Below are 8,840 nucleotides of genomic sequence, written 5' to 3' on the forward strand. Positions count from 1 at the left end.
AAGCCACGTTGAGTTGTTTTCTACCACTTGCAATTGAGAGGGTCCTGATTAATACATGGTATCAAGTTTGAGGTTTGGAACCTTTCCACAGGAGCCTATAGGATAAAATTTTGTAGAGAGACAAGGGAAGGCAAAACATGGAATGTTACTAGAGAGTGGTTCAAAATTATTGCTCGAATGCATGTGCTGTGGAAATTCCAAGGCAGAAAATGTCTAGGAGGAAATTAGTTTTTAATTAGATCTTGAATGAAGTTCAAGACTTGAGTTGTATCAAGCAAAAGGGAGGAAGGAAAAAAGGAGCTCACTGAACAACTAAAATATGTTCAGCCAAAAATAATACTTCTCCCTAAACAATAACATCAATTAAAACTGTATAAATTATTCTTACTTTAGGGTTCTTAATTCAGGAGGGATCCTGGAAAGTAGTTACAAGGATTTGGGAGCTGTTTTGAAACCATAAGCTGTTTTGAAAGTTAACGTATGTCAATTATAAGTCTGAAGAGGTTATCGGAAGGGTTTGTTTGCCCTTGCCGTGGCATGGAATTCTATCAGCTCCTTCCCTGTGGCTGACAGGGAAAGAAGCCTTCGATTAGCAACTAATGCTTAATAGAGCAGTGAATTGGAGAGACAGGATCTTTTAAAGAGGTCTGTGAGGGGAATCTCAAAGGAAATCTTGGTGCTGAAAGGATTATAAATTGCTTATCTAGCATGAGTTACCTCATGGGATTTGAGGTCAGACAGATTTGGACTTGAAATGGAACATTAGCTATGTGATCTTGGGTTAATAATTTGATTTTTCTTACCTTAGTTTTCTCACTGCTCAAATGAGAATACAGTCATTATATTTTTCCATGAGATTCTGTATACAAAGCACTGTGCCTGGGCTATAGCTCTTACTATAGTAAGAGCTCAGTCTGTGTCTTAGTTCATTTGTGCAGCTATAACAAAATACCACAGACTGGGTAATTTATAAATAACAGAGATTTATTTCTCACAGTTCTGGAGTCTGGGAAGTCCATAATCAAGTTGCTGTCAGGTTCAGTCATCTGGTGAGGGCTGCCCTCTGCTTCCAAGATGGCCCCTTGATGCTGAATTCTCCGGAGGGAGGAACGCTGTGTCCTCACAAGGCAGAAGAGACAGGAGGGGTGAAAAGGGCAAACTCCATCAAGCCCTTTCATTGTGGTGCCCGATCTCATTCATGAGGGTTCTTTGCCTTCCTGACTCCATCACCTCCTAAAGGCCACACCTCCCAATGCTGTTGCATTGGAGATTAAGTTTCAACATAAATTTTGGAGGGCAAAATCATTAAAACCATAGCAATCTGTTACTTCTTTTCTCCTCCCTAGCTCACCGGCTCACAAAACAAAGATTTGCAAATAGATTCTTTAAACAGATAGATTCCTCTCGTGAATCTCTAGGGTTGGAGAGTTGACTATCTTTCAAAGTGACTCAATCCATTCTGGGACAGCTCAGATGGTTAGAAACTGTCTCCTTATTTGGAGCCAACATTTATCTCCTTATAACTTGTTCTTACTGATCCAACTTATGCTCTCTGTAGTTTTCTTAGTAAGTTTAATTTTATATTTTCTGTGACAGCCCTTCAATATTTGACAACAGCTTTCATGTCAACACCTTCTGGATGGATATGGTGAGGATGACATGTAATGTGAGGAGCTCAGCACAGTGCCCGGTGTGTGCTAAGATCTCAGTAGATGGAAGTTCCTCAAACTTTGGGGCTAGGTAGTCCTGGGCTAGTCAAATCCCAGCTTTGCTACTTCCTAGATGTGTGACATGGGGCAAGTTCCTTAACTACTTTGCAACTCAGTTTACTTCTTTATACGATGGGGCTAAGAATCTACTTCATAGGGTTATTTTGAATTAGTTAAAAGTGAAAGGCATTATTATAATGAATAGAAATTAAGTTTCCAACACATCAATATTTTCCACAGGTTTCAGTAGAGAGATGTGAACCCCTTCAGAGCCCATTGGATTCAGAACCACAGGGAACAGACACAAAATAAGGAAGACATGGGATTTAGAAAACAATGGGTACAACCCTGGAAGGCAATTATAGGAAGTCCCAGGGTATCATCTGCATCTAAGGCTAGAAAAGGACCAGGCTAGAGAGAAGCAGAAATTGGGAACTCTTTCTGCTTCCCAGAGGGGTGGGATCCTTGAAAAAAAGGGGGCTTATTAGAATACCTAATTGGATGGTGCTTTAAAAAATTTAGACCTACTACTTACAAGAAATTGCAAGCATAGAATAATGATAGAAACTAGAGACACCATAAAGTTGTACAAGAAAGAAAGTAAAACCATAGCACAACACTTGGCTCATCAGGTAAATGTAATAGTCATAATAATGTTATTTACTCATCAAAAGATAGTGACACAAGTATTCTGAGATGATGAGGAAAAGTAAGGTGGAGGTGGAAGGTGCCAATGAGCTAACCTTCATTTAGCATATCGAATGGTAAATAATTAATGTCTGTAACACATGCATTGTGAGTATCGGGGAGTTGTTGGTCAAAGAATAAAAAATTTCAAGTAGACAGGAGTAATAAGTTCAGGAGATCTATTTTACAACATGGTGACTATAGTTAAGAATAAGGTATTGTATACCTGAAAATTGCTAAGAGAGTAAATTTCAAATGTTCTTCCCACAAAAAAATGATAAGAATGTGAGGTAATAAATATGTTAATTAGCCTGATTTAGCCATTCCACAATGTGTGCATGTATCAAAACATCGTGTTGTACGTTATACATACAATTTTGTCAATTAAATAAGTAGATAACAATAAAATGGAAGTGTAAACTTATCATTGGAATATGGAGGCAAATACCAAAACAAAACTGAAATAATTAAAATTTGTTTCCTCTGAGGAGTAGGACTGAGAATTGGGGAGGAACATGAAACATTCATTTGTTCATTTAAAATAATGTATCACTACTTCCTGTGTGCACAGCAATGTTCTAGACATCAATTACCAAGATAGTCAGAATCTCTGCCCTTATAGGTCTGACCTTCTAGTGGAGGACACACGCCAGCCAATAGACAAGTAGATAATTTCAGATAGAGACAGATGCAATGAAGACAGAGAGTAAAGCAATAGAATGATGGAAAGCAGTGGGTATTATTTGAAAAAGTGTGCTTAGAGAAGACCGGTCTTCAAGAAGCTAACACTGGAACCTGAAGGAATCAAAGGAATGAGCCCAAGGAAGCTCTGAAAGAAAACTTTCTGGACAGAGTAGCGGATTTCTATGTGTGAGGAAGAGCCAGGAGGCCAGCAAGGCTGAGTGTAAGAGCTGGGGAGTGTGGCAAGAGATTAATCTGGAGGAGTAGATAGGGGCCATATCTTGTAGAACTTGTGTGCTGCCGTGTTGAGCTTGGACCTTATTCCCTGTAAGTAGACGAAAGTGACATAGCAACACATCTGTTTTGTATTTTTCAAACTGCCTCTTTGGTGACTGTGTGCAGAATGGTCTGTAGTAGGGCATGAAGACCAGTGGGGTGGGGTATTACTTTTTCAAGGAAGGGATGAGAATGGCTTAGACAATTGAAGTAGCAGAGGAGGTGGAGGAAAGGTCAGATTCTGCTTATATTTGGAAGGTACAGTTGACTGATAGCACTTGCTAATGGACTGAATGTCGGATGCGGGGGAAAAAGAGGACTAGAGAATGACTCCAAGGTTTCTGGAATCATTTACTGAGGTGGAAAAGACCAAAGGAGCAGTGTCTCTGGTGAGAAAATCAAAAGTTGAGTTTCAGACACAGTATGCTTGAAATGCCTTATTCAAGAGCTATTTTTCTGCATCATGATTTTGGAACAATTTGTTCTTTTAGCCACCAGTTTGCTATATATTAGGATTATAGTCTAGAAAAAAAATGCGAAAAACTTACAAGAAGGTACACATTCACTCTCTCTCTTTCTCTATCTCAAGGAAAGCAATAATATTCCCCTTGGGTAGACAGTTTCCCAAATCAACTTCTCCAAGGCCATGCTGTCTGCTGCTAATGTTCACAGTAGACCTTATTTCCAGAAAAGAGCAAATTATTTGGGCCACTTGCTGAGGGTGCCGATGAGTTTTCTGATGCCTCCCTGCAGACCTCTGGAGCATCCAGAAAAGAGGCGGACCCTATGAAGAATTCTACTACAAGCCCAGATGGGGTTTTCCATGGGAAATGACTGAAAGGCTGCAAAGGTACTACCCTCCTCTGTTTCACGTCTGATTTCATCCCTCCCTTGCTTGAAGTCCTCTGGAGATTTGTCCCTGATGTAGGAAAATGGAAACTCTTAGCGAGTCATTTCAGAAGTGGTTCTCCAGCTTCCAGTCCACTGCACCCTCTCTCCTTTACACACCCCTTCGGCTTTTATCACACCTAACCACTGACAAGTTCTCAAATGGGCTGGGAATGCTCCCTCAGGCCCCCATGCCTTTGCACATGCTGTACTCTCTGCCTGGAGTGTGTCTTTTCACCTTGGGGCTCTGACAGTCTCCACTTATCTTCCTGCCATTTCCCCTGGCCCTCTGGAGCCATCTCCTGCTCTTCTTTTGGGCTATGGCTTCCTGTCCCTACATCCCTTCACAGTCAGAGTCATACTGTGTTGCCATGGTCTGTCTGTCTCTTGCACTCCCAGTTTACTTCTCTATAAAATGCAGTTAAAACCCTATTACATGGGCTTTCAAAAGGTTATTTTGGGGATAAAATTATGTAGTTGATAGGGGTGCAAAGGGTTGTTTTGAATTAGTTATAAGTGACAACTATCTTAATAATAATTAATACAAATAATCTCCCTTTATTTCCTTACAATCCCAGTGGGTGGCTCTGGAGAGATGGGGCCTACACATCCCTATGGGATCCAGAACCAGTGGGAACAAGAGATAAAGGTGGCTTGGACCAAGCTAGCAGCCAGGCTGATCCATTTTTATTTTTGTATTCCTAGTGCTTGACCATGGGGCAGATCTGTGTGGGTGTTTGTTGAATGGGTTTGAAGCATAACAAGCAGGTAAATAAATGTTTGAAAGAAGAATAAATAATCAAATGTATAAATGACTGACAGCATCAATTCATGAGTAGAAGACAAAGCATAGAATTGTGCCTTTTAGTCTATCCTGCTCAGAAAACAAGGAGAGTCATAGAATTTTAGACTCAAAGTCCTTTTTTGATAGATCCTGCTTTAGTGCTCCCTGGCCCTGCCTTCCTGTCTTTTGTGACATTATTCTTTTGCCTGGAGGGTTCTCACCCTAGATGACTCCTGCCCACCATACAGGTTATTGATCACCTTTGAGCTGGAGCTATGCAGGATGTCCCTCTGCTAAGCCAGCCCCCTCCCAGACACCGAGATACAGGACAACCAGGCTCACTTGTGATCAGATCTCTGCTGTGACACGAGTTGTGTGACCTTAGGTGAATTACTTAAAATTTGTAAAACTCAATTTTCCCGTTTGTAAAATAGGAATGAGAATAACTCATAGAGGAGACTGAATGAAAGTAAGATAAAGTGTTAAACTCAGTTGGCACAAGGTATCAAGGCCAATAGTTCCCTCTGGTGAATGGGAACTATTCTGCCTCCTCCACCATAGCCTTTCTCTCTGCCTTCCCCCAGTTCTCTTTCTCACTTGCAAGTGCCAAACTAAAGGCAGCAACATGGAAGCACATGGGCGGGATTAGCACTGTACAGTGTTGCTGCTGTTTTTTAACTCTGTTTTTTGATGAAAGTTTTAAAAAACTATGGCAAAAAGCACATGAAATAAAATTTACTATTTTATTCATTTTTAAGTGTACCATTAGTAGCGTCAAGTACATTCACAAGCCATCACTATTATCCATCTCCAGAACTTTGTCATCATCTCAATCTGAAATTCTGAACTCATTAAAAAGTAACTTCCCATTTATCCCTCTCCCTAGTCCCTGGAAACCACCACTACTATACTTTCTAGCTTTATGATTTTGACAACTCTAGGTACCTCTTCTAAGTGAAATCCACACTATTTGTCTTTTTTTGTGACTGGCTTATTTAACTTAGCGTCATGTCCACAAGGTTCCTTCATTCTGTAGCATACCACAGAATTTCCTTCCTATTTAAGTCAGAATATATTCCATCGTGTATGCAGACCAGATTTTTAAAAATCCATTCATCTATCAACGGATACCTGGGTTGCTTCCACCTCTTGGCTATTGTGAATGATGCTGCTGCTAACAAGGATGTACAGATAGCTCCTCCAGACCCTGCTTTCACTTCTTTTGGGTATATCCCCAGAAGTATAATTTCTGCATCATACAGTAATTCTATTTTTAATTTCTTAAGGAATTGCTATACTGTTCTCCACAGTGATTTTACCATTTTACATCCCCACCAACCATGCACAAGGGTTCTAATTTCTTCATGTCCTTGCCAACATTGCTTATTTTCTGTTATGCTTGTTTTGTTTTGGTAGTAGCCATCCTAATGGATATGGGGGTGGTATCTCATTGTGGTTTTGATTTCCATTTTCTTCATTAGTGATAATGAGAATCTTTTCATGTGCTTGTTGGACATTTGTATATCTTCTTAGGAGATACGTCTATTCAAGTCTTTGGCACACTTTTGAGTTTTTTTGTTTTGAGTTTTGGGAGTTCTTTATATATTCTGAATATTAATCTCATATAAGATCTATTATTTTCAAATATTTTCCTCCATTCAATAGATTGCCTTTTCACTCTGTTGATAGTGTTCTTTAACAAACACAAGTTTTTAATTTTGATGAAGCCTAATTTGTCTATTTTTAAATTTTCTTGCCTATGCCTTTGACGTCATATCCAAAAAAATGCCAAAACCAGTGTCATGAAGTTCTGCTCTGTGTTTTCTTCTAAGAGTTTTATAGTTTAGCATTTTTTGTTTAGGTCTTTGGTTCATTTTGACTTAATTTTTGTATATGGTGTTAGATAAGGGTCTAACTTCATTCTTTTCCATGTAAATAGCTGGTTTTCCCAGCAGCATTTGTTGAAAAGACTGTCCTTTCTCTATTGAATAGGCTTCGCACTCTTGTTGAAAATGATTACACCTTAATGTGAGGGTTTATATCTGGGCTGTCTGTTCTGTTCCGTTGGTTTTTATGTCTGTCTTAATGCTAGTATCACACTGTTTTGATTATTGTAGCTTTGTAGTAAGTTTTTAAATCAGGAAATGTGTGTCTTCCAACTTTGCTCTTCTTTTTCAATTCTGTTTTGGCTATTTGAGGTCCTTGCCTTCTTTCTGATCTCAGAGGAGAAACTTACAGTCTTTCACCATTGGATATGATGTTCACTCTGGATTTTTCTTACAAAGCTTTTATTGTTTTGGGGTAGTTTCCTTTTATCCCTAGTTTATTGAGTGTTTTTAATCATAAAATGGTGTTAAATTTTGTCAAATATTTTTTCTGCATCAATTGAGATGATCATGTGCTTTTCCCCATTATTATGTGAATGTACTGTATTATATTGATTCATTTTTGTGTATTGAATTATCCTTGCATTCCAGGAATAAAGCCCACTTGGTCAAGGTATATAATCCTTGTACTGTTGAATTCTGTTTGCAGGTATTTTGTTGAGGATTTTTGTTTCATTATTCACAAGTGTTATTGGTCTACCGTTTTATTTTCTAGTAGTATCTTTGCCTGGCTTTGGATCAAAGTAATGCTGGTCTTATTGAATACATATGGAAGTGTTCCCTCCTTTTGAGTTTTCTGGAATAGTATGTTTTTTGATTGAGGAGTTTAATTTACTGATATTTAAAATAATTATAAATAGGGAGGGAGTTAACGTAGTCATTTTTTTTTCTGTATGTCTTCATAGCTTTTTTTTTGTCCCTCATTTCTTCCTTACTGACTTTCTTTGTGTTTAGTTGGTTTTTCTGTAGTAACATGGTTGGATTCCCTTCCTTTGTGTATATTATACAGCTATTGTCTTTATAGTTACTATAAAGGATTACATTTAACTAAGAGGATTACATTTAACATCTTAAAGTTATAACACTAAATTTGAATTTATACCAGATTAATCTCAGTAACGTACAAAATCTGCTCATTTACAATTCTTCAGTACCCCTTTCAGTTACTTATGTCATAAAACTTCATCCTGGTACATTGTATGTCTAAAAATATAAATTAATAGTTTTTTTTTTTTTAAGTCTCGTAAATCAAATGGAAAACAATGTGGAGTTACAAGTCAAAGTTTCAACAATACTAGCTTTTAGAGTAATGTTTATTTATTTACTTATTTTTGAGACAGAGTCTTTCTCTGTTGTCCAAGCTGGAGTGCTGTGGCATGATTTCAGCTCACTGCAACCTCCGCCTTCTGGGTTCAAGCAATTCTCCTGCCTCAGCCTCCCGAGTAGCTGGCATTACAAGTGCATGCCACCATGCCTGGCTAATTTTTGTAATTTTAGTAGAGATGGGGCTTCACCATGTTGGCCAGGCCAGTCTTGAACTCCTGACTTCAAGTGATCTGCCCACCTCAGCCTCCGGAAGTGCTGGGATTACAGGTGTGAGCCACAATTATTTATTAAAATGTATTAGTCTTGAATCACATAGGAAACAAAAAGGAAAGTTACAAACCTTTGTTACAACAATAGTAACTTTCATAGTTACCCATGTATTTATTATTAGTGAAATATTTATTTCTTTGTATAGCTTCAAGCTTCAAGTTACTATGCTTTGCCTTTCTTTCTCTTCCTTCCTTCCTGCCTTCCTTCCTTCCTTCCCTTCCTTCTCTTCCTTCTCTTTCTTTCTTCCCTTCTTCCTTTCTTCCCCTTCCCTCCCTCCCTCCTTCCCTCCCTCCCTCCTTTCTTTCTTTTCTTTCTTTCTCTCTCTCTCTCTCT

The sequence above is a fragment of the Mandrillus leucophaeus genome, unplaced genomic scaffold (genome assembly GCF_000951045.1).
Source record: "Mandrillus leucophaeus isolate KB7577 unplaced genomic scaffold, Mleu.le_1.0 Scaffold372, whole genome shotgun sequence".
Taxonomy (NCBI): domain Eukaryota; kingdom Metazoa; phylum Chordata; class Mammalia; order Primates; family Cercopithecidae; genus Mandrillus; species Mandrillus leucophaeus.